Here is a 24,793-nt window from a genome sequence, read left to right on the forward strand (position 1 = left end):
CGATTTTTGGTTAATCTTCCATAAAACAATTTCTGTTCCTGTTTCTCTATTGAAAGTCCACGTAAAAAAAACTTAAAAGATCCGAAAATATGTTATAAAACGAACCCATATAAATCAAGTTCAGAAGACTTGAAATAAACCAATCAATTCATATGGAGTACTTCTACGAGACCTCTATAAACTTAATGGATCTTCTAAGTTATGGTTACCTGGACTTTCAATGGAGGGACAGAAATCTCGATGGTTTATTAAAAACATTTGAATTTGTTTATCGAAGATTAACCAACGTCTTATGGTTTTGGAATGACACAAGGTAAGTAAATGACAGTATTTATATTTTTGGGGTGAAGAACTATCCCTTTAACTCAATGCTCAGACAGACATCTCCAGTCCTTTTGCCAGCTTAAACCCCGCCCCTTTCTTCCAATAAACTGCAAGCTTGCATTCAGATCCGCCTCCAGCCAAATCAACAACTGATGGAAAGAACCTAGTCCCTGCACTATAAACAGTATTTATTTTTTCAATCATCGGTTTAATTCAAAATACAGAAGAAAAGATCTGTTGCTACTTCTGTTACATTACAACTTTAAAATGTGGAAAAAAATGCAAACATTCTCCATGTTACTGACTCCACTTCCAGAACAATAAGGAAATAGAATTAGGATTAAGAATGGAAAAGGCTCCAATTTACATTTGGCCTTATTAAACTCACACCTTCCAACAATTTACAAAAAGTATAAGCATATTAATGGACCAAACAACTGAGTTCCACTTCCATGCCCTTGTCACGTTTTTTTTAGATTGTATAGCTCTACAACATATCACGGCGAACAAGCAGCAGAATATCAGAAATGTATCATCCACTTTGCGGATGTTCATGTCTCTACATGATCTCTAGAGGGAAGATGTCTTCATTCAGATGTTTTACACTCACCCTAGCTAGAGAGCCTGAAGATGTGCTGCCACAGCTGACTCGCATGCAGTCATCAGCAAGTCAACACTCACAACTAACAAGTCTGGGCATCAACAGCACAGCAGAGCACCTATTAGAGAACACCGGAACAGCCCTTCAATAAGCATTCTTGAGGAGATGAATGCAATCATTAGTGATTGTTGCATAAATTATTCAAAAACAAATAAGGCACATAAAGATGCGTTATCTGTTTTAAATGTCATGTGCACTAATTAGGGCTATCAAATCGATTAAAATATTTTTTTATTTTTTTATGGTTAACGTGTTAAAAGATTGCACAAAATAAAATTGCAGGTTTAATTACTGGATTTGTGTGGATTGTTTCAATCATATTTATACATTTATATGTTTAAATTTATATTTATATGCTTTTTTTTATTTTTAGCAATCTCGCAGAATAGAATGAGCTGTGATAACGGCAAATCAAATGAATGCATTGCATCCCTATTGTTTATACACAGTCACCCACAAAGGCAAGATTATTTAGTGAAACTATATTCAAGACAACAAGCTTGCAACAGTACAGATTTTTGTGCTGAGAAATATGTGCATTACATTTCAGGCCCCTTTTAAGCCCCTAACCAAAAGCATGGGGAAGCCAGATGTGAGACACACATGCCGTACACACACCCACTACAGAATTTGCTCTTGCACTTCTGACGGCCAAATGCAGGAGAACAAAAAGAAGGTAGTGGTTTGGCGTAAGAAACTAAACTCACACACACACACACTCAATCAACAGAGGGCGGGGAAAGCAGCAGCTGGTCTGAGGTCGATTTAAGGGCTTCATCTGAGCTTGACAGGAGAAGTTGCATGGCACGTTTTTTTTTTTTTTGACGTGGACGAGGGGTGCCAGGAAGCTCTTGCTGGTTGTGATTAGGCAGAAGGCCCTTCCATCTCCCAGGCCTCCCTGCAGCGACGGAAACCAGATAGCTGCGCCTAATAAACCACAAGCTGCGCCCTCTCAGAATTAGGGGGCGGCCCCATGCAACCGCTGTCTTGTGTCTTTATAAGGAAACTCCGACTCACTGATGTGTGATGTCGGCAGTCCAAACCCAAAGCACACATCAGATAATGCGTCTGCAATCAACAGGCAGCTTTTATGGTTCATCTCCACACTGGGCTCCATTCTGCCTCAAACAATTTCAGAAAAGCTTTCGAGATTAGAGTTTCCCACTCAGCACGAGTGTACCATAAAAGGGCAGCATTTCTTTTTCCCTGAAGTCCAAAGTCTCTGAGGTTTCTTAATTTAGTTTAACCTGATTTTAAACCCTCTCTGACCCTGTTTTTGCTACTGTACCCTGAAGACATCTATATGCAAACGACCATACTGTATGTTTCTGTACATTCTGTAGTTCAAACTTAGGGGCCTTTTACACAACACCGTTTTCAACTAAAAACGGAAAACTTAAGTGTTTTGGCCGTTCATTTACATAAAGGCATTTTGTGTCCCTGAAAATGCATACTTTTAAAAACTGATTTCAAAGTGCACGTTTTCTGAAAAACTATACCGTTATCAACAAAAATGCTAATTTGTGAAAATGGTGACGTCACTAGCCTGGCATGCATAATACAGCATTTTTAGTCGTTTTCATCGATCCGTGTAAACGGGGATTGTTTTGCCAATGTTGTCATCTGTACACAATTTTTTTTTCCGTTTTTAGTACATTGTTGTCGTTCAAACATACCATTAAATCCAGGCATCCATAAGAGGCCAAAGCACTCATATGTTGTGGTAGCTAAATTAATTTGTAGCATTTTTAGTAATTTATTTAATTAAAGCTGCAGTCCGTCGTTTTTCCTCTTTGTCGCCATCTCTGTTAGAAATCTGCAATTGCAGTTATTCGCGGAATTATTAACTGTGCGTGGGTAGTAAATCGGCATGAAACAGCGCGGATGAACACAATGTATTGAGGCTGCCGCGTCGCTGTGGATACTGTAACGTTACTGTCATCAGCAATCTCAGAGTATACTTTTTGAAAGTGTCAACATTAGAATTTTCATCGGAAAATGTCATCTGAACAAGTAAGTAACATTCACTTTTGTTCTGACCAAATTCGGGGGGTGGGGGGAAGCATTGCAGTAGGCTATATCATGCTGATTAAATCTAACGATTGCTTATATCACGTCAAAACGTGAAAAATATATTTTTTCTGTAGCCAATCTGAAGTCCGAAGTCTTTGGGTTTTACAACTGGTGAATCTCCAGTTGTCACTGGTGATTGTCGCTTTAAACTTTCGGGATCCGCCATACAAAGTGCTAAGCTAAATCTCCACCATCATCCACACACGCTAGCCGAGACTCCTTCTCTATGTGTACAGAAGTGACGTAATGACGCAAAGACATGCTCGAAATTCCCGCGGAAATCCACCAGTACCACTGGAATTAAAATCATTATTACAAGCTTACCGTTTTGAATCGAGGTAAGGCAAGCAGATCGTTTTGAACACTGGCTGGTTAAGTTTTTTTTCAAAAATGTCTTTTTTTATATTTTTAAACCCAAAAAAGTGCCGGACTGCAGCTTTAAGAACTTTAATAGAAGCAATTTATTGCTTATTGGCCATAACTTAAAAAAATATGTATTGGCTTATCTGTATTGGACAGTGTTTAAATATCAGAAATTTGAAAGAGAAAGAAAATCCATAAATGGCCTGGGTGGACTTGTAGACAGAACCCATATATTACATAAAAAAAAAAAAAACAAGGAACATCCATTTTCCATTAACCTTTCCTTAAAATGCCTGTGCAAGAACCGAATAGTCTGCAATACTCTGGTTAGGAAAGAAATTGACACGGTAGCGAGAGAAGTGGGGGAGTTAGGTTGTGGTTATTGTGTTTATTTTTCCCATTCCAGACTGCGAGAGCAGATCTACGAGTCCTTACCTCGACAACAGCCCCTGGCAGCAAGCCAGGCTGTCTAACACACTGACCTAAAGAGTGTGTGACTGAAGACCGAGGACACAAGAGGAGGAGAAAGAGAGAGAGAGGGGGAGACTAAGACAATGTGTGATGGAGAATAAACAAGGAACACTCGCACATTATTACTCTGCACCGTTCTCTTCCTTTTCTTTAATCTTTCTGACATACATGGGTATGCGTGTGTGAGCAGAATGCCAAACATAGCCGAGCGTGTGCATGCACGACTCCCGCAGGTGATGTCATCAGAGGGGACATGACCGCACATGAGACAGGCACTGATTCACTGCCAGCATCTCGTGGTTCTTTGCATAAGAAAGCTCTCGTGAGCACTGATCACTCATCTGCTCTTGGATCTGGAACCCTGAAACCCGAATCCACTCAGAAATGAATTCAGTAAGTGATATGCTCTTGGCGGACTGGCACGCTCTACAAAACCCAGCCGCCGTGAGAAGAGTATAATGGCAACAGAAATTATGCAAGATGGTGTGTTTATATGCTTATGGATGAGAGAGAAAGACATTAATGAGTTTTTAATGTCAGCCCTTAAATTAGTCTCTTTATGTTTCAGATGAAATGCTTGGGCTAATGGAGGCTTCATACATTAGCTTGCATTTCACACAACATTTCTCCTTTTAGTTCGTTTAGAAGTATCGCTAAGAGATAGTTCCCCCAAAATTTACATTTTGCCATTATTTACACCCCTTCACATTGTTAAGAACCTGTATGACTTTCTTTCTTCCGTGAAACACAAAAGGAGAAGTTTAGAAGAATGTGTGTACACTGCTTTTTTGCATACAATAAGGGGCTGTTCACACATTGCGATATTTACTATTACTGCAATATTTTGCGATATAAAGAAATGAAGGAATGTTCACCAAATGACGTTATGCACTGAAATCTCCCAATTTTGAAGTCGCACCAAGTTTTCTGTAAATGATGCCAAAATGCTTGGTTGTCAAAAAAATGATTGGTTGTTGGCAAAAAAAAGTTTGGTCTGTTCTGTTCCTTACACAAAGCTATCGTACAGCTTCGGAAATCTTGGAAAAAATATCGTAAAAATCATTTAAACCACGTTTAGGACGCTTTTTTGTCATTTTTTAATCTCCACAGCCTCATCCAGCACATGGAAAGAGCAGTTTGAACATTCAGCGAAACATCTACTTTTGTGCTTCACAATAAAAGAAAAGTCATATGGGTTTGGAACAACTTGAACGCAAGTAAATAATAACAGAATATTCATTTTTGGCTAAACAATCCCTTGAAGTCTATCCAAACATCAAGCCATGAGATGTATTATTAAAAATGCAATCTACATTTTAGCTCACCAGTATCATAGAGTCCCTAGATACAGTTTAAGACATCTGTCAGACATATAAGAGCTTGTATTCGAATCAAGGACTTGACAGAGGCTTGTAAATATGGCACTTCACACTCAGTACGAACATCAGTTTCCTCTCTGTTATATCTGCTTAAATCTTCAGAACATACTGCAATGCTTCACAAAAGGGAAATGAACAAAGTCTCCACAGATAAACGCATCACTACAGCTGGACTACAGGATGTGTAATATTAAGTATGTAGACCACACCCACCTTATCTATGAACACACCCACCCTGTCTCAAAACACACAGACCACACACCCAATTGTAGAGCTATCAGGCCACACCCCCATCTCAGAACCCAGGCCACACCCCCATCTCAGAACCCAGGCCACGCCCACTGGTCTCAAAAAGACAGTAAACACCCACCCCATTTCAGAAGATTGACATTTGATTCTGCAGTGACATTTCTCCCCGCTCTGATTAAGTGAACACCCACTGTGCAAGATGATGAAAAGATACTGTCCAAGGCAGATGAAGAGGATTGAACTTTAATTCTACCCTGCCTGCCTGTTTCGAGAAGAAGAAAAAAAAGAAGATGCTGCTGAACTGAGTCTCTCAACTTGGAGGCAGAGCACTAAAAATAAAAATCAATTCATAGAATAAAACAAAAAAACATCTTGCCATAATTCCAGACCACCTGAAATACTGAAGTAAAACCATTTTAGACAGCAGTAAAAACAAACAAAATAACAGGCTCATTGAAAATATGCCTGTTGCCACATGAAATTTTCAAAGTGAAATGTTCAGTGAGTGGAACTAAAATCATGTTCAGTTTCATCAGAGGAACCTGAATCTGCCAATGTTTTATTAAGCTGGTGTTTGTAAGTATCTTGGCAATACGAAAATGAAAAGTTCGCTAAGTGACGCCAAAGACTACAGACGGTTACTCCTATTACTTATTTGGATAAATTGCAGCGCAAAATGGCGGAATACTATATAAATAAAAGAGCCAATTTATTGAGAAGAGCCAAAATAATTTATTTAGCCTTCTAAATAAAAGAGCCAATCGCTGACTGGTAAAGTCATTGTTTCACTGTAGCTGCAGTTAAAATCTAGAAACCTGAGACTCGCGCTTAAGACTGAACATGCGCTTTGGCGGGTCTAGCCTGAAAAATAAGCTTTTTAAAACAACATTTGAGCATAAGAAACAACATTTATGGGCCAGTTCATGTCCGATTTTACAGTTTTTGAGATTTCAGGATTCCCCATTCAAATAGATTGGACTTCGTCCTAATTGCCCGAAATAGCTGCCCGGAGACATTGCAAATATGGCTGCCGACTGAACAGACTTTCCTTGAAAGGGACTTTGGTGACGCTAAAAGGTCAATGCGCTATAGGCTATTGCGTTTGAAAATTAAGTACCACCAAAACAAAACCTAAACAATAGCGTTAAAAATATATTTTTTCTTTAGTTACAGAGCAGGTTTACCACCAGAATCTGGTTATGTAATACTAACATCAAAATGCATTAGCTTACAAAGCATGCACTATGGTAAAAGTGTTTTGAGTATTGTGCAAGGAAGTATGCAAAAATACACATTTATGCATCGATAATCTGCCTCTGTAATCATAATATGTGTGAAAAGATAAAAGTTGTTGGTGATTTACTGGCACTAGTGTTTATTTCAGATGAAAGCTGCAATGAATTGTGTGTATAAGTATGCTTTTGGAGTTCTGCAATGACATAGGTAGATCAACGTTTTTTCAATGAGCCGGTATATTGAAAAAACTGGTACAAACATTTCTCAATGGCTGAGAGAATGCTTTTAAAAAATGAAAAGCGATAAACTGGAAAAAGAAATATAAACCTCAATATATACAGGAACTTATTGGGGATTTCCACACTCAACCAGTGAAAATGAACTCCTCAGTTCCCTAAATGTGCTTTTACCATTCTTTTTTGACAAAGAAGCATGTTCCAAACATTTATAAAAACAACAATCAATTATGACTGGGAAGATACAGTGTTCAATAATCAATCAGAATGGGAGTCTGATTTGAGGAAGGAGCTATAACTCCACTTGTCACTTGATGGCAATATGCTTCATCATGGTCTTTTTTTTAAAGACAGATTTGTACCTAAAATGTCTGAAGCTAAGGGAAAACTATCAGTCAGGCTAATTTGGAAATTTCGAGTCTGCGGTGTGCTTTAGCGTAGAGCAATCAATAAACGACTTGGCTGCAATATTGTACAATTACAACGAGATGTCATTCGAGGATCCACATCAGCAGGTGTGTTCTAAAAAGTGGAAGAAACTCTTTATAAGATCAACTGTGGCTTGCCTCATGAATATTAATTAGTTGGCGGCGTAACATTTGCAAGTCGTTCTTGGGTGCTAGCCACAGTAGGCGACTTCTGATTGGGCCGGTTAGTTAGTTTGTCGAATGATGGCCAAATATTTTCACATTCAATTATATTAAAATGACAATGAGACTGAGGACAATTGAAAAGTGTGCCTTCTAGTTTTAATGGATGTTACGCCCTGACACATCAGTAAAAATCCACAGCCAGAGGGAAATTCCTATGCAAAAAAGAAAGTGTTGCGTCAGCTTTTGCAAACAGAAGTGCAGTAATAAACAGCGATCATTAAGCTAATTATGTTCAAAATGCAGGTCCAAATCAATTCCATTTACGGTCCCAGGAAGATGAATAATTAAAACTATCATTAAATAAAAGTATGTTTTTAGCAAACAAAGTAATTCAGTCCATTCCAGTGCAAATGGAATTAGGAGGACAGCAGAGGAAAGACAGTCAGTCAGCCGGGATTGCTGGTGCCTGCTGGTGCCTGGCTGCTTTCTTTTCTCAGAGCTGAACAGACTGCTGGGATCTGCAGGGGTGGTTAGCTTTGCTATTCTGAGGAGTGTGGAGAGAAGCACCACGTTCTCCCACGGGATTCATCGGAGGGAGTCTGAACGTCACTCTGTAGAAAAAGTCAACTGATATTTCGACAAGAGAGGCAAGCGGGAGGTAAATCGTGGCGTGAGGCATCGTACAAATAAGTCTCGCATGCAAATATACGTGCACGTGCACGTGCGCACATCCCCGGCGAGATGAGCGTGCTACTCATTGGAGCTGGGAAAAAAAAGCAACTTAAAACATAAAAGAGATTGGCGTTCAAAAGATGTGCAAATGCGCAAACAGAGAGACTCATATACACATGAATGGGTCGCGCACATACACGAGAGCTCTACAGTAGAGTGCTAAACAGTGCCTGAGTCTATCTGAAGATGCTGGGATTCATTTAAAATCCACAGAGCTGTTTAAAGGACGTCTATTTAGAAAGCCAAACAAAAGAACAACTGGCCTGAGCACACAGCTACCAATTAGAGTAGCAGACTGGATTAGCCAAATAACAAATCTACAAGCGTATCTATAATCAAGCCCACATTTTAAAGGGAACTGCAGCTACAAACTGTAATGTTGCTACAATATACCAAGGCTCAACGTTTTATATAGATTTGTTTTGTTATTATTGAAATACAAAAGTAAACAAACATAAAAAATATGTCAAGGAATTATAAAATAGTCACGTAATAAAAACTAAAATAAAATGCATTTGAAATAAATTGGATTCAGTGACAATTTCCAATCCAGTTGGGATCACAAGGAATGCAAACTGAATGTCTATGGACATTACACTGCGCCTGGTTTTGCGGCATGAAGTGTCACATCTTTAATGATGCTGCTTCTCAAAACTAACTAAAACTTCCCCAAATCCCGTGTTCTGCTTTTCTCTACCTATTCTTTAAAAGCATAGCTTGTAATTTCTGTGCCCTTAGCATCTCCGGAATTGAAAATATGATGACTTCTGAGTACTTCCCTAATGGTATCATGTGTCTGGGATTTGAATGCTTTAATTTAGTCCCTGAAAAGGGACGTCGTTACTCCTTGAAGACTCTATAAAACCAGCCTTCAACATGGGAATTCTTCAACACCATCCTTTTAAATTTCCCACAATCTATTATTTTATTGAGGTTGAGTATAAAAAAAATGGCTTTATGGGTCGCTACCATGACCTGTAACCCCATAAACACAGGAGGCCCAAAGCCTGACCTCTGACCCTGACTTAGATTTGGTCTCCTTCTCATGTGTAAGGCCTCCCTAAACTGCCATAAGCAACATAAATGCAGAGAAACCGGTCAATATCCACTGTGATTAAAGGGTCCTTGGAATCCTTTAAGCTGGGCTTTGTGTTGCAGGTTCCATCTAAGTGTTTCCCATGTCCCTGAAGACAAGTGCCCAGATGAAACCCATCAGGCGATCATACCAGCTTTTATTCTCTGCAGTGGGTTCCTTTGAGCAAAATCTCTTCACTATAGAGCCATAAATAAAACAAACTCTTGAAGCTTTTGCAGGGTTTTCAGCAGGAGTCACTTCTCTCAGTAAGTGGTAACACACAAACGTAATGTGTATTTTGATGTCGGTTTAAACATTTAGGCTAACTTGCAACATTTCTAGAAAAAATCTTCAGCAGAAGACAATGACTTACGGACTTCAAAGGAGCCATTCACACAGAATGCATTTAAAAACACAAGACGGAGGTCATGGAACAGAAAACAAGCAAGCTCTTGAGGCACGTTTAAAAAAAAAAGTGGAACATCTTTAAACTTGTGCGCCGCATGTCATGCATGGGACAAAAGACGTGAGGCGTGAGCTCAGCGGTCAAACATGTCTGTCTAGAAGATTTACATAGAAAAACAATGGAAAAGCAGTGCAGTGTAATGCAAATGTCATGTTACATTACTACTACTACTACTAATCTACCCATTTCTGTCTATCGTATGATTATATATGCATTATATCAGTCACTTTTGATATGGGTATTGGCATTGGTTATTGAAAAACCAATGTTTTGACCCCTAGTTTTCACCTCATGTAGATTCATTTGGTTATAAAATAGGGATGCACAATACATCAGTATCATATTGTTTATCGGATAAAATTCAAGAGATCTTTTATCGACATTGGTCAATACTGGATATACATTTCCCATATTTTCCATTAAATTATGTCATCATCTAACACTCAAAGTTAATTGTAAAAACACCAATAATTTAGTAACATATTTAAATTCCATTTTTCATACCGTAGTTTTGTAATATTGTGATTCCTAAACTCATTGTAGAATTGAAATGATTGATTTTAGTTTACTTTTGATCATTATTATTTTTTTAGACAAAATAATAATAAAAAATGATATCAACCATAACATAAAAATAACTATCGGCCTATAGCTATTGGCATTTAGAACCAGTCAGTAAAAATGACCATAATAATCCGCCACAAAGTGAAACAACCCCATGCAGAATTGAACCCCAGTTGTGGTGGATAAGGCTACAGGTGAGAGAGATACACCAGACTTCACAAACGCTGAAAACCAAAGGTGCAGCAGCTGTCATGGAGTCAATACGCAGCCAGCAAAGTTATTAGCACCTCAGCTAGCAGCTGACTACAGACGCGCTATCAAAGCTCTGGCTAATTTAGCATAGCAACTCATAGCCTGCAGAAAATCTGTGTCAAAGCAACACAGTCTAGTGGTAATGACTACATAAACTGGTCTCTTGTCTGTAATTAACACAAACCACAGCAGGGATGAAAACAAACGCTGTATTTGTTGTCTTTTTTCAAACTCAAATTTTGATGAAACCATGCAATCATCTCTAGGAACAAACACAAGGGCCATTACATCAGAGACGGACTGAAATAAAAGGTACAATGACGTAGATATCAATGGGTGAACTTTGAGCAGTCTGACTCACTGTTTGCTATTAATTGTTTTTCAGCCAGTTCAAAAGAAATCTAATGGTGCCAAATTATCTATCAGAACTTAGACCTACTAATACACAAAAGGCTCATTATGAGCAATGATTATGAATGTCAAAACACTGATGATGATGATCGAGCCAATGTAAGGGCTTACAATTCTAGCATGCTAAACTTTTTGATCTGAGCTACAGCAACATTAAAAACAGCTTGAAAAGTGTCCTCACAGGGCCCATGTGACAGATAGAAAAGGCTTTTGTTTTGGCAAATTATGTAGTTTTTACTGGCCCTGTCAAAATCCACGTTGAATCCCAGCATGTTATTTGCAAGTCAATCAACTCACCTAGGTTACAGGCTGTCAAAGAGAATGAGTGAAAACAAACATGGAGTAGCAATCATGGTTTCACAATCACGCGTTTGCTTCTGATGCGACAAATCGGTGGGGGCTCTGCTGAGAAAGCATCTAAAATGACTTACCAAAGTGAACATTTGTTCTTTTTCTCACATCCTCTCAACCAGTGCGGTCTAAAATTCTGTTCACAGAAACAGAAAATGAAAATTCTGTCACCGTTTACTCACCCTCCTCTCATTCCAAAACCCCTTTTTTTTCTTTCGCAGACTAAAAAGAAAAGATGAGATCTTATGCATGATGTTCATGCTGCTCTTTTCCATACAATAAAAGTGGATGGTGGATCCATGCACTATATTCCTAGTCTTCTGAAGTCATTTGAAATTTAAATAGTTATTCACTATTGTGCCCTTCGTCGTAGCTCTCAAATCTCATTCATGCAATTTGCATTTGCGCAAAATTGAATATTCGTATATTTAATAAAAGCAATGACATTTCTCATCACTGACATCAAACATGGTACGATGTTACTTTTTCCTCATTTTTTGAGTGGCCATTTTGTCATTTTTGGTCACCATTCACTTTCATTGTATGTAAAAGAGCAGCGTGAATATCCTGCAACACATGTCCTTTTGTGTTTCAAGGAAGAAAGAAAGCCATATTATGGGTTTGGGTGTCTAAATGAAAGCTCCAAACGGCAAACTATTGTTTAAAACGTAAAGACAAAAAGATCTGCACTAGCAAATGCTGTCAAAGCAGCTTTCCCCCCACTTCTGATGTGGTTACACTAAACTACAAGGCAACTGATGCCCAGAACAATTACGAACACTGGCTCAAAGGGCAGATGTCAAACATCCCCTGTCAAAACATTGTCACTAAGACTAAGGCAATAACACAATTTCTATTGCTAGAACCAGTAAGCCGCTTAGAGACTGGAAAACAACGAGTCGGGAGGCAGATTATGGAAGGAAAAGGAACAACGGGAGACGAGATCAATGAGAACTCAGCCCAACCTCTAGTGTCAAATGTCAACACATGGCAGGGCATCTGACGTCTGACTGACTACAGCATATAGACCCCAGGGATGCATTTACACACGCATAATACTCTGAAGACAAATGAGCAATCCGCTTCATGAACTTGTTGCTCAAACCATTTCATTGTACATTTCTAAATCAGATCTCAGCCTATAACAGATGGTGTCATCATAACGGATGGGTGAGAGATCTAATATTTAAAATAATTGGCAAAATAAGAATAAACTAACATTTAGAACATTTGTAGGCTTTTTTTATTTATTCATATTTATTTATTTAGGCTGTTATTTATTGACCTTGTGACACAAGACATTTCTCAAATATAAACTTCGAGACTACAAATGTCACCAGAGCTGGTAATCAGTTCTGAGTTTTTTCAAACTGTACATTTCAATGCTCCAAAACCTTTTAACTAACAAGGGGGAAAAGCAACAACAAAAAAAGCAATAGTGCCTGAAAACCTTTAAAAGTAACATACACTACTGTTCAAGTTTGGGGTTTCAATGTTTTATAGGAAGTCTCTTACACTACTGCATTTGTTTGACGAAAAATACAGTACACTACGAATGGTAATACTGTGAAATATTATTACAATTGAAAATAACTTTTTCAATTTTCAATATATTATAAATGTAGTTTATTCCTGTGATTTTTCAGCAGCCATTACTCCAGTCTTCAGTGTCATGGTCCTCTAGAAAGTATTCTAATGCTCAAGAAACAATTATTATTATTATCAATGCTGAAAACAGTTGTGGTGCTTAATATTATTGTGAAAGTCTTGATAAGTTTCTATTCATCAAAGATTCCTGAAAAATGTATGTTCAAGTAACAGCATTTATTTGAAATATAAATATTTTGTAATATATATATATATATATATATATATATACAAACAGACCCACAACTTGTGAATGGCAGTGCACATAAAAAACAATAACAAAAATCTGAATTTCAATTTGATCATAAACTTCATTGTAATGTCTATTTCTGAATCATAGACTCAGAAAAGGTCCCAATCTCTCACAGTCACAAATCGCTGACACAGTCATCAGTCATGGCTTACACGCCTAAATGAGGACAATGATGTGTGGGAATAGATTGTGGAATTGCTTTGGGATTAGCGTTAGAAAACGTGAGCGTCAAGCTGAGCTACACCACATTAGCTCAGTAACCCTTGGAAACTGCTTGAGAGCCAGTTCTGTTTTCTACACTGAGAGCCAGCTGATACTGAACTATTGAAAAAAAATATATATATATTTAAATATCCGAACCAACCCAAATGGATACATAAGCTATCTTTACATTCGCTCGGTCTCGCACAATAATCACATGACTTTAAAAGGAGGAAGGAAGACATGACAGGGCCACCAGGTTTCATGAGGCCCTTTGGCCTAAAGAGGAAGTGGTCCAATTCGCTGAGAGATGCCAACAGCCTTCTTTTCCCCAAACTGTCATGCTCTTCCTCTCCAGAGCATCTCCTTTCCTTTCTGCTCAGTTGGTTCCTCTAAAAGTCTCAAACGGTTACCGACAACTGGCAGTTAATGTTTTGTCATCTCATTACTGGCTTCAAAATGCTATTCTGTTTCCTAGTCAAATGTCAAAGCCTTGGTGGGAAACCACACAGCTTACTAACATCGTAGCTATTCGCAATCCTCAATATTCAATATCGGGGGCTCAAAAGGTAAAGTTTAAGGATCTAAAATTGAAAAAACAAACAAAATCAACCATTAATCTGAAGATGGGGTTACGGACCCCTAAATACAGTGACACTAGACAAATACCGAGCGTAATTCAGGCTAGCAGGCTGGTTATTCTGACACAGCCCTCCAGAGGAATCAGCCCCGACAGCTGTATTAGAACTGCCATTTACAAAGTCAGAGATATTTGCTTCCCTGACAGACCCCATGTTTGTTTGCATTCGGTTTGACTCCCACAAGAACGCTGCTGGGATGTTCTGATACAGCTCAAAGCAAGAACCACACTGTCAACCGCAACAATCGAGACTATAATTATACAAAACAACCAAGAACTACAACACGAAAGCGATACACCTGAAATCGACACATCAAAGCTGACGTGGCACTATCTAAAGACGTTTCTTCCAGGACTGAACCCAGGTTTTTAAAAGGTGTTCAAAGCGTGGGTGGCCTTCTTTGAGAGGAAGTCCATCTCTTCATTTTGTTATTTTCAACAGAGCCAACAGACCGGCATTCCTCTGTGCCCAAGAGGACACACTATCACGGGGATTTCCTTCCTCTCGCTCCAGGAGGGACAGGATCGGGGTCAGACCCCAGTAGGGTTAGGTCGTCGCGACCCAGCACTCCAAAAAAGATCTGTGCTAAGAATTGGTATTGTAACAAGCTTGGCCTCTCAATTTGAGAATTCTGACAAATTATGTTCAAATGTATAAATTACAGAGAATTGTTTTTAAACTTACATTATAGAAACTTAATTATTTTTAAACTTGATCTACTTATAGCCTATTAAGATGGCATAAGTAGAAATGACAAAAATTAAGTGAATTAACTCGTGAATACTGAATACACTCACACAAAGTTAGTGAATTGACAACAGTTTTGAGACAGGAAATGTAAGGGTGCCATACACTTATCTGCCTAGAGCAGTGACAGATATATTGCTGTCTACTTTTCCATGATTGGGAATGACAAGTGTTTTCTCAAAAACAGGAAATGATATGTACTTGGTTAGCAGTTGCACAATGTGTCACATATATTCCACGAACCCTAAATAGAGCCATTTTACACGGAAAGGCGGCACAAAGGCTGCATGTACACAAATTACACAAGGTGGCATAAATGCATTTACACAAAATGCAACTGCAAAAAATAATGCTATGAACTAATGAATATAGAAATACAATGAGGGGAAATTTTTAATGAGGAGAGCGCTTTTAACAGTATGGATTGTTTCAAAGCAGCTTTACAGTGATAATAGAAATTAACCAAGCAGCTTTCTGTTGGTCAGTGCGGCAAATTCGAGTACCTGAAAATTAGTGGCATCTAAGTAGGAAAATCTGCATAGGAAACCCTCATGTGAAAATCCTGATCACACGGATTCCTTTTGAATATTACTTAAAGGAACACGCCTACTTTATGGGACTTTAGCTTATTCATCGTATCCCCCAGAGTTAGGCAAGTCCATACATACCGTTTTCATCTCCGTGTGTGCCGTAACATCTGTCTGACGCACCCACCGCTAGCCTAGCTTAGCACAAACACTGGAGGTAAACGGCTCCAGCTAGCATACTGCTCCCAATAAGTGACAAAATAACGGCAACATTTTCCCATTTACATGTTGTGATTTGTATAGTCACAGCGTGTACAAATAACAAGGTCACATGAGACACAGCCATCTTCTAAACATATACATACTGGGAACTATATTCTCAGAAGGCGAAGCACTGCTACTTGGGCGGAGTCATTAGCGCAACACTCTGAGCGAACTCACTGCTCCTCACCTCGGGGCTTCTCAGGTGCTGCGAGCAAATCACTCCGCAGAAGTAGCAGTGCTTCGCCTTCTGAGAATATAGTTCCCAGTATGTATACGGTTTGAAGATAGCTGATTTGTGCACGCTGTGACTATACAAATCACAACATGATGTAAATAGGGAAATGTTGGCGTTATTTTTTCACTTATTGGGTCTTTGTGCTAAGCTAGGCTAGAGGTGGGTGCGTCAGACAGAGTTACGGCACGCACGGAGATGAAAAGAGTATGTATGGACTTATATAACTCTGGGGGATACGGTGAATAAGCCAAGTCACAAAAAGTCGTCGTGTTCTTTTAAATTTGCCCACAAAAATTAACTGAAGAATAGTAAATGGCTGCACGTTAAAGGGTTAGTTCACCTAAAAATGAAAATTCGTCTTAATTACTCGTACGACTTTCGGTCATCTTCAGAACACAAATGAAGATCTTTTGATGAAATCTGAGAGATTTCTGTCCCTCCATTGACTGCTATGCAACTACCACTTTGACGCTTCATGCAGAAGTTTAAACGTGCTGCGTAAATGAGAATGAACCTCATTGGTTAATGCAGAAGCTCAAACGTGCTGCGAAACATTATAATGAACCTCATTGGTTCTTGCACGTCAAGCGAACATGCTCGAGCTTCCGTTTATCACAACTGAAGTGCAAACTGATGAATGTTTATTTGTGAATAAAACCCTAAATTCAATCTGTTCATCGTATCAAGTGATCGAGTCTCGACAGAAAATTCAGACTAAACCACTCAAATAATACGGATTATTTTTTACGATCTCTTTATGAACTTTATGAAGCATCAAAGTGTTAGTTGCATAGCTGTCAATGGAGGAATAGAAAGCTCTCGGATTTCATCAAAAATATCTTCATTTGTGTTCCGAAGATAAGTTAAAGTCTTACGGGTTTGAAATGACATGAGGGCGATTAATTAATGGCATTAATTTGTTGGTGAACTACCCCTTTAATGCTGCACTGATGCTGCATTTCATTACAAAGAAGCAAAGCAGCAACATGAGGTGGAAGCTACTATCATATTTTAGTTGTTATTTATTTGACATGGCATTGTTATACATGCTTCAGAGCAGACACAAAGCCACCTCAGAGCAGCCTGTGTAAAGACACCTTTGGAGAAAGGCTGTTATAATTTCACAAGAGCCCCGTCATTAAAGATCAAGCCATTAAAAATGCATGGAGAAGCAACAGGATCTTCTTTAACAACCTCTTTCAGCGACTTCAGTCTCATATCTCTTCTTAAAAGGACAATATTCAAAATGTCACATCCAACTAGGAGTCTATAAGGGGCCCAGTGATGTTTTCTGGTCTACGAAGTGGAATGCAACATGGGTGTTTTTAATAATTATTTTCGTGACCCTGAAAAGCACGAGTCCAAAGTATTCCTCCGTGATCTGACAGTCAATCCAACGTGAAAGAAAACCGAGTCTCATTTTCTCCAATTCTTCTTGAATGAAGTAGTCATCTCCCTCGACTGAGGAACAGAACAGAACTAGGCGGGGCCGGTAATCAGTCAAATCTAGAAGGAAAGACTGCACTAGAAGCGCTAAATGTGCCTTTTATCACAATGCCGGACACTCCTTACTCATCTCTTTACGTAAACCATGTCGAAAAATGTTGCTTTAACGGTTTGAATCTGATAATCAGTGCTTCGTTAAACTACTCATTCGTACAACTTTTCCATTTCCGCTATAACTTCCACCCTGCCGTGGGCATGAAACAACAAAAAACGCCATTCTTCAAGGCAACACAACGCCGTTAACCTCGCGCGCTTCAACACAAACTTCCCAGCGATTTTTCTCGCCCTAAAGCGGAGTCTGGTAAATCTAAGGAGTTGAATTGTTTCACTCCAGCTCCGCCATATTCTAGACATCTGAGCTGCTCTTCCGCAAACCCTTTGCCGGTCTGCTTTGCAACATTGGAACATTCCGCCGTTCAGCCGCTACAATGTATCAATCAAACCGTGACATCATAATCCCCTCACAGTTCCCGCGCAATACACGCGCCGTTGCGACTGTAATGCCATAGAATATCGCGCAAATGCGATACTTACAGCAATCCGCTCCAGCTCCAGCCAGTCAGTCCGTCTGCGCCTGTGCCTGTGAAAGAGCTGCTCGCCTCTGGGAGGGTGGGTGAGGTTTAGTGTCGAGCATGACGTTACAGCCTCGGTTTCAGCACCATAGGCTCCCTAGCTCTGCCTACAATTGAGCGTAACGGGAAACGGAGAACGAGCGCTGCTAAATGTGGCACATGGAAATGACAGTGCTGCTGATAGACATGTACAGTAGGCTACTTACAGTACAAGATAAGGAAAGAATTCTGAAGTACTGTGGCGTAGTATGGAATGTGAATGCATCCGATGGTGATACCATGCTGCTACCTATAGCCTATACCATGTAATTTCAAGGTATTTCCAAAAATACTATAGGCCCTATATCCAGAAAACACTGCCTTACAATGATAGCCTATACCATATCCCAAAAAGAAAGGTAGTGCCAATGTACTTTGCTGTTTTAAAAAGAACATTTAAACATTACTGACAGACTTCATATAGAATAAAATAATGTTATATATATTTAGCATATCTATCTATCTATCTATCTATCTATCTATCTATCTATCTATCTATCTATCTATCTATCTATCTATCTATCTATCTATCTATCTATATATATATATATATATATATATGTATATGCAGCAAGAACAACTATAAACGTCTTTTATTAAAGAAAAAGTGCTATGTCCTGACAGGGTGAGACTTCAAAATATTTAATTTATTTCAGCGAATTATATATTTCTTAGTATTTTTTATAACATATTTGACTGAATTCTTGTACCTGACATGGTTGTCCCATATTGAGTGACAAAGAAACACATTTTGTAAAAAAGATAATTGGAAAATTCAAGAGACTGCACCCAAATATAGATATTTTTGGTGCTTTTCTGTTAGTGTTTACATGTTTATGCGATAGTTAAGTAATTATTTGATATTATCTTATGATATCCAAAAACAACCCAAATCCCAGTGAATTGAGACAAGACACGTTTAAACATCTTCCATGGTGCATGCTACATTTCAATGGCATCATTCTAGTCCCAGCATGGCATGAATGGTCTCCTATTCTCCCAGAGCAGCAACTCTCATTCGTCAGAGGCTGACTCTGCCACTCTGGGGGAAAAAAATCCTCAGCGCCAGTCAAATGGCTCATTGAGAGCAACTAGGAGAAGCCAGGAATGCCAAGTATGCTCTCTGGCATCAGGAATGCAGGCCCACTCCCTGCTGTGGACTATATCCCCTCCTCTCTGCCAGCAGTCATGTGGCCCTAAGCTATACATGAGGGGTGAGATGTATTCCATCAGTGGGGTCCTTAGATGCGGATCAGTGACCAGTGTGCTGGTCTCACTAAACATGGAAACTGAGAGACAAGACGACATTAGTATGTCGCCACCATAGCATTTGGATGACTGGGTGAAAGGGAAAGCATCATTTGAGACTGAACCACTGAACTAAATGGAGAGAAGCGGAGTGAGATTTAAATGCTTGCTTTCAGAATTGTGATATGGGTTGAGGCAAATACACTTTAGACATTTAATGTTACACAGATGAAAATGAGGATGCGACGGATTGAAGTACAGTCGGTTTAATAGATTGTTCTATTGGGGAAAGATAGGAGGAAAAAATGTGACCACAGCTTCATTTTTATTTTTGATCAATTAAATTACACATTTAAAAACATAAAAATACATTTAAAAACGTATAATAGTTGTAATAGTTACAATAATAATAATTCTATGAAATAATTTAAGAATAAAACAAATGATTAATGTATAGCCTATATGTAAATGCAATATAGGGGACTGAGAAGACGTGTGCAATGTGACAATTTGTGTGCAATTCCAGTAAACGCAGAGATAAATAGGGAAAAGAGGAACATGAGCTAAACATTTGCATTAAAAACTGTGAAAGTCTGTAAAAAAAAATAGGCAAATTTCAGTATTTACAATATTTACAAGACTAATCAGACCGCTTGAACGTCCAAACTATTTAACACATGTCTAAATGAGCACAAATGTTGGTTAGATGCAAATTTTTACATGCTCAAATCCTTGTTTAGATTGATCAAATTTAGATGTTGGTTAAATAATGCAAATTCAAAATGTACTAATCCTATAATTATTTTTAAAGTGTTATTTCTTACAGGAAAACTGCTGATATAATAGCAATTATAAGCAAAATTGCACCAATGCAAGCAACATGTATTGTAATATAATTATTTTATATTAGGCAGATAAGGCAACAAATGCAAGAGTGTGAATGTCTGCATGAATAGTTCTGTTTTTGTAATGTGTATTGTGTAATTTTCCATCTTGGGGAGAGGTGCCAAAGTTAATTTTCCATGCGAGTGGACAATAAAGATAATCTTTTCCCAAGCAACTTATGGTTAATACTGTTATATTGTATTATTGCTATATTATTATGTATATTAAAAGTAATAACAATAGAGTGAGCATTGAGATGATCGGCCCCTGTAGGAGTGACTAATAGTGTATAGAGGAACTTCTGTCTGTGAGGCTGGGTGGAAACTCAAGTACTTGCTATTCTTAGCTACGTCTTCCTGTCAGGATGGACATTCAGTTTCTCCATGACAATTAGAAGCCACTAGATTCTTTGTTGTTGTCATTCAGTTACATGGGCAAAAAAGGGGGAGAAATAATATGAAGTGAGTATTAGAGTATTAACACTGAACCTTAAGAGAGTTTATACACAAATTGTGTGTGTGTACACTTCTGTTTATGACTTATCCAAAAGAGAGCACTGTTGCTCCATATACCTAATATGCAAGTCTACATTACAATCAAGGAAGTGTGTAATTCCTGGGTTGCATCCAAAATCACATACTTCTCTACTATATAGTAAGCGAAAATCATTATGTGATGTAAATTTACTGTAAAAAGTACCCGGATGACCATACTTCCGCTGAGATTCTGAAGTGTGTATATGATGGACACTTTCCCCATGAGGCCACAGGATTTGTGAATGGCAGTGAGGTGACAAAATTGACGCTGGTTGGTCACATGGCATGGCGAATGTAGTAAGTCAAGTCACTTTTATTTATATAGCGCTTTTTACAATACAGATTGTATCAAAGCAGCTTCACAGTGATAACATGAAAATAATACAACAAAGTTTGTTTCTAGAAGAAAATTACGTCATCGTCCTGCTGAAGTAACAACAGGTTTAAAACCATGTCAGTGGGCTGGGCAGCTGATTATTTTTCTCTCCTCATCAGCATCACACTCTTTTTCTCTTTGTTTTTATCTTGCTCTGTCTCTTCCCCTCATAAAACTGAGCTTTGGCTGATATAGGCTTTTCATTTTTTTCTGTCAATGAAGAAAGTAAACATAGGGTCAACTGATAGGTTGATTTATGAATCATTTTCTTAGAAGCGTTCATTTATGGAAAGCTAGGAAACTAACTTTATTAAATTCATTCACAATATGCTACACATTCATTATTGATCTTATGCCTAACACAGGGCCGTATACAGGGCTTTATAATCAAAGAGATCCTAAATTTGAGGTTGTTTTTTATTTATCTGATATGTGCATTTCAGTACATTTGAAGGCCCCCCCAAAAAAGGATAAGAAATAGCTTTAAATCAATGTTAGGGGGCAGTACCGTATATTATTTGTCAATACCTGCTCTCTCCTCATCTCCATCACTTTCTTTTTCTCTCAGTCTCCTCATCTTGCCCTGTCTCTTCCCCTCCTAAACCTGAGCTTTTTTAATTTACTGAAGGCAACAAATTGTATTATATTCATTCTCAACATGTACACATTCATTATTAATCTTGTGCCTAACATGATGAAAACAGCTTTGTTAATGTTTCTTGTCCCCTCACAATGACAAAATAAATCAATCCCCTCGGATACCAGTAGATCTTTGCCAGATCTCCAGTCTTCTGGTTCTTCTGCTCCTTTCACCATCCCAGTCTCTTGCATTATGGAGCCATGATTTACCACTTCGGATGCTGCAGCCTGGCTGTTTTTTTGTGTCAGCATCTAAAGGAAGAAAAAAAAAAAAAATTGAAATGTTAACCAAGCGTTATGTCTGTGTTTCCAAGGGTTACGACATTTCCACCTCAGGGAACAAATAATCTTTTGAGAACCTCTAAATGCACTTTGACTGGAGAAACCTGAGAATAATTTAAGTTCCGGAAAAATAGTTAAAGGTGTTGTTTATTAATATTAAAAACAAATGTAATGTATTGTTATTGGTGTTGTTGAGTAAATCCTCATGGGGGCTCAAATGGGCAAAACTGCTATGGGCCCCACATGGGCTAACCCACTGGGGGCCGTGTGGGTTTTCTGTGGGTTTTCACTGTGGGTTTTCACCCTTGCCCACACTGTCCCACAGAAAACCCACACTTACCCACAGTGGGCCCGCACTGGCATGTTTGCTAGCTAGTCTCGCGCTGAAGTCCCGTGGGAACTCCCGTTGTAGCCGGAAAAAGGTAAATAGAAGCGTGCAGGTGGGAGGAGCGTCGTGTGTGTGAAGAGTGTGAGGCTAGTTCTTCGTCTGTATACTCGGGTTCGAAAAAATATAAGACGACCATCAAACTCAAAAGCCACCATGTGTTAAAAATCTTCTATATTCTCCATTACGTTACGAACCATTTCTTCTTCATTTGTGAGCAACTCCGATCTATATCATCACTCTTCACACACATGACGCTCCTCCCACCTGCACACTTCTATTTACCTTTTTCCGGCTACAATGTTTGTAAGTAGTCCAAAATATTTTACAATTTGTACGATGTTTAATAGGGAGCCAATGCAGTGTTGACATAACGGGGCTAATATGGTCATACTTCCTGGTTCTAGTGAGAACTCTAGCTGCTGCTTTTTGGACCAACTGGACTTGGTTTATTAAGCGTGCAGGGCAACCACCCATAAGAGCATTATAATAATCTAGCCTTGAGGTCATGAACGCATGAACTAACTGTTCCGCATTTTTCATTGAAAGCATATGTCGTAATTTAGATATATTTTTAAGATGAAAGAATGCGGTTTTACAGATGCGAAACATGGCTTTCAAATGAAAGATTGGTATCAAAGAGCACACCCAGGTTCCCAACTGACGACGAAGACTTGACAGAGCAGCCATCAATTGTTAGACAGTATTCTAGGTTATTAAGTGAGGAAGTTTTATAATAGAGTCTATTCAAAAGAATGTTGTGGTCGATGGTATCAAATGCAGCACTAAGATCCAGTAACACTAATAGAGAGAAACAACTACGTGACCTAAGAGCAAATCATTTGTGACTCTAATGAGAGCTGTCTCAGTACTATGATATGGTCTAAATCCTGACTGGAAATCCTCACAGAAACCATTTTTTTTCTGAAAAGGAACATAGTTGTGAGGATACTGCCTTTTAAGTAATTTTGACATAAAAGGTAGATTCGAGATCGGCCTGTAATTGACTAATTCTCTGGGATATTTTAATAAGAGGTTTAATAATAGCCAGCTTAAAAGTTTTCGGTACATATCGACAAAGATGAATTAATGATATTATGAAGAGGATCTATGACCTCTGGAAGCATCTCTTTCAGCAGCTTAGTTGGAATATGGTCTAAACATGCATGATGTTGATTTAGATGATTTAACGAGTTTAGACAATTCTTCCTCTCCTATTGCAATGAATGATTGGACATTTTTCCTCAGGGAGACTACAATGCACTGCCTGATGCGATACTGTAGTAGACGGTTGCATAGTTATAATTTTCTCTCTAATATTATCAATCTTGTAAGTAAAGAAGTTCATAAAGTCATTACTGCTGTGCTGTTTGAAAACGTCCGGTGTTGAAGTTTTATTTTTCGTTAATTTAGCTACCGTTTCAAATAAATACCTAGGGTTGTGTTTGTTTTCTTCAAAGGGTGTTGAAAGATGAGCAGCTTTAGCAGCTATTAAGGCCTTTCTGTACGCAATCGTGCTCGCTCTCCATGAAATGCAAAAAACTTTTCTGATTTTTTTTTTTCCAGCTACGCTCCAATTTTATAGCTGCTCTTTTAAGAGCCCAAGTGTGCTCGTTGTACCACGGCGTTGGACTATTTTCTTTAATCTTCGCAATGGAGAAACTGTGTCGAAAGTGCTGGAAAAGAGAGTCGGAGTTCTTCTAAGCTATCTGGGATGCTGACAAGATGAAACTGATCAGGAACTTCAGGAAGATTCTTTATTGTGCCCTGGTGGCCTGTATACAGTAGCCAGCACAAAAGTCGAACTGGATTTATCACTTATGCTAGATAACGTTACAAAAAGCACCATCACTTCAAAAGAATTTGAAACTAGACTTCTGTTCTGAGTAATACTATAGACATTGCTATAAATTACAGCAATACCTCCCTTTTCCTTTTAAACGAGCCTCGTGTTTATTGTAGTAATCTTGCGGAGTGGACTCATGTATGGTTTTACCCAAGTTTCTGTCAAACACAGCACATCTAGGTTATGGTCTGTAATCATATCATTAACAATAAGTGCTTTTGAAGAAAAGGATTGAATAGCAACCCGTGCTTTATCATTTGTTCATCTGCATTATATTTGTTTTTTTATTTGTTGAACATAAATCAAATTTTTACCCTTTTTTTTGTATTTCCTAGTTCGGGGAACAGACACAGTCTCTATATGATGATATATAGGTGAAAGAGTCTCTATGTGATGGGATTTATCTGACCTCAGTGACGTGAGACAGCTAGCAGATGGTCGGTTTAGCCAGTCTGTCTGCTTCCTGACCTGAGCCCCAGATTGTCATGTTTGAGCTCTAGGACTATGTGCCATATTACTAGAGAGAAG

The 24,793-nt window shown here is 38.6% G+C and overlaps 1 protein-coding gene across 3 annotated transcripts in view; it reads right to left on the reverse strand.

Moving 5' to 3' along the window:
* The window catches only part of rap1b (RAP1B, member of RAS oncogene family), a 52,237-nt gene extending 34,077 nt beyond the window's left edge, over nucleotides 1-18,160 (reverse strand). Inside the window, exon 1 of one of the 3 annotated variants that reach the window (XM_079623665.1) lies at nucleotides 17,992-18,160. The gene's annotated coding sequence lies outside the window, so the exon portion shown is untranslated. Of the gene's footprint in view, nucleotides 1-934; nucleotides 1,044-12,509; nucleotides 12,521-17,991 lie in introns of those variants that run through there. The other 2 variants (XM_079623667.1, XM_079623666.1) reach the window with 2 other exon arrangements.
* Between the last annotated feature and the right edge of the window lie 6,633 nt (nucleotides 18,161-24,793).

The sequence above is a fragment of the Phoxinus phoxinus genome (genome assembly GCF_949152265.1).
Source record: "Phoxinus phoxinus genome assembly, chromosome: 9".
Classification (NCBI taxonomy): Eukaryota; Metazoa; Chordata; class Actinopteri; order Cypriniformes; family Leuciscidae; genus Phoxinus; species Phoxinus phoxinus.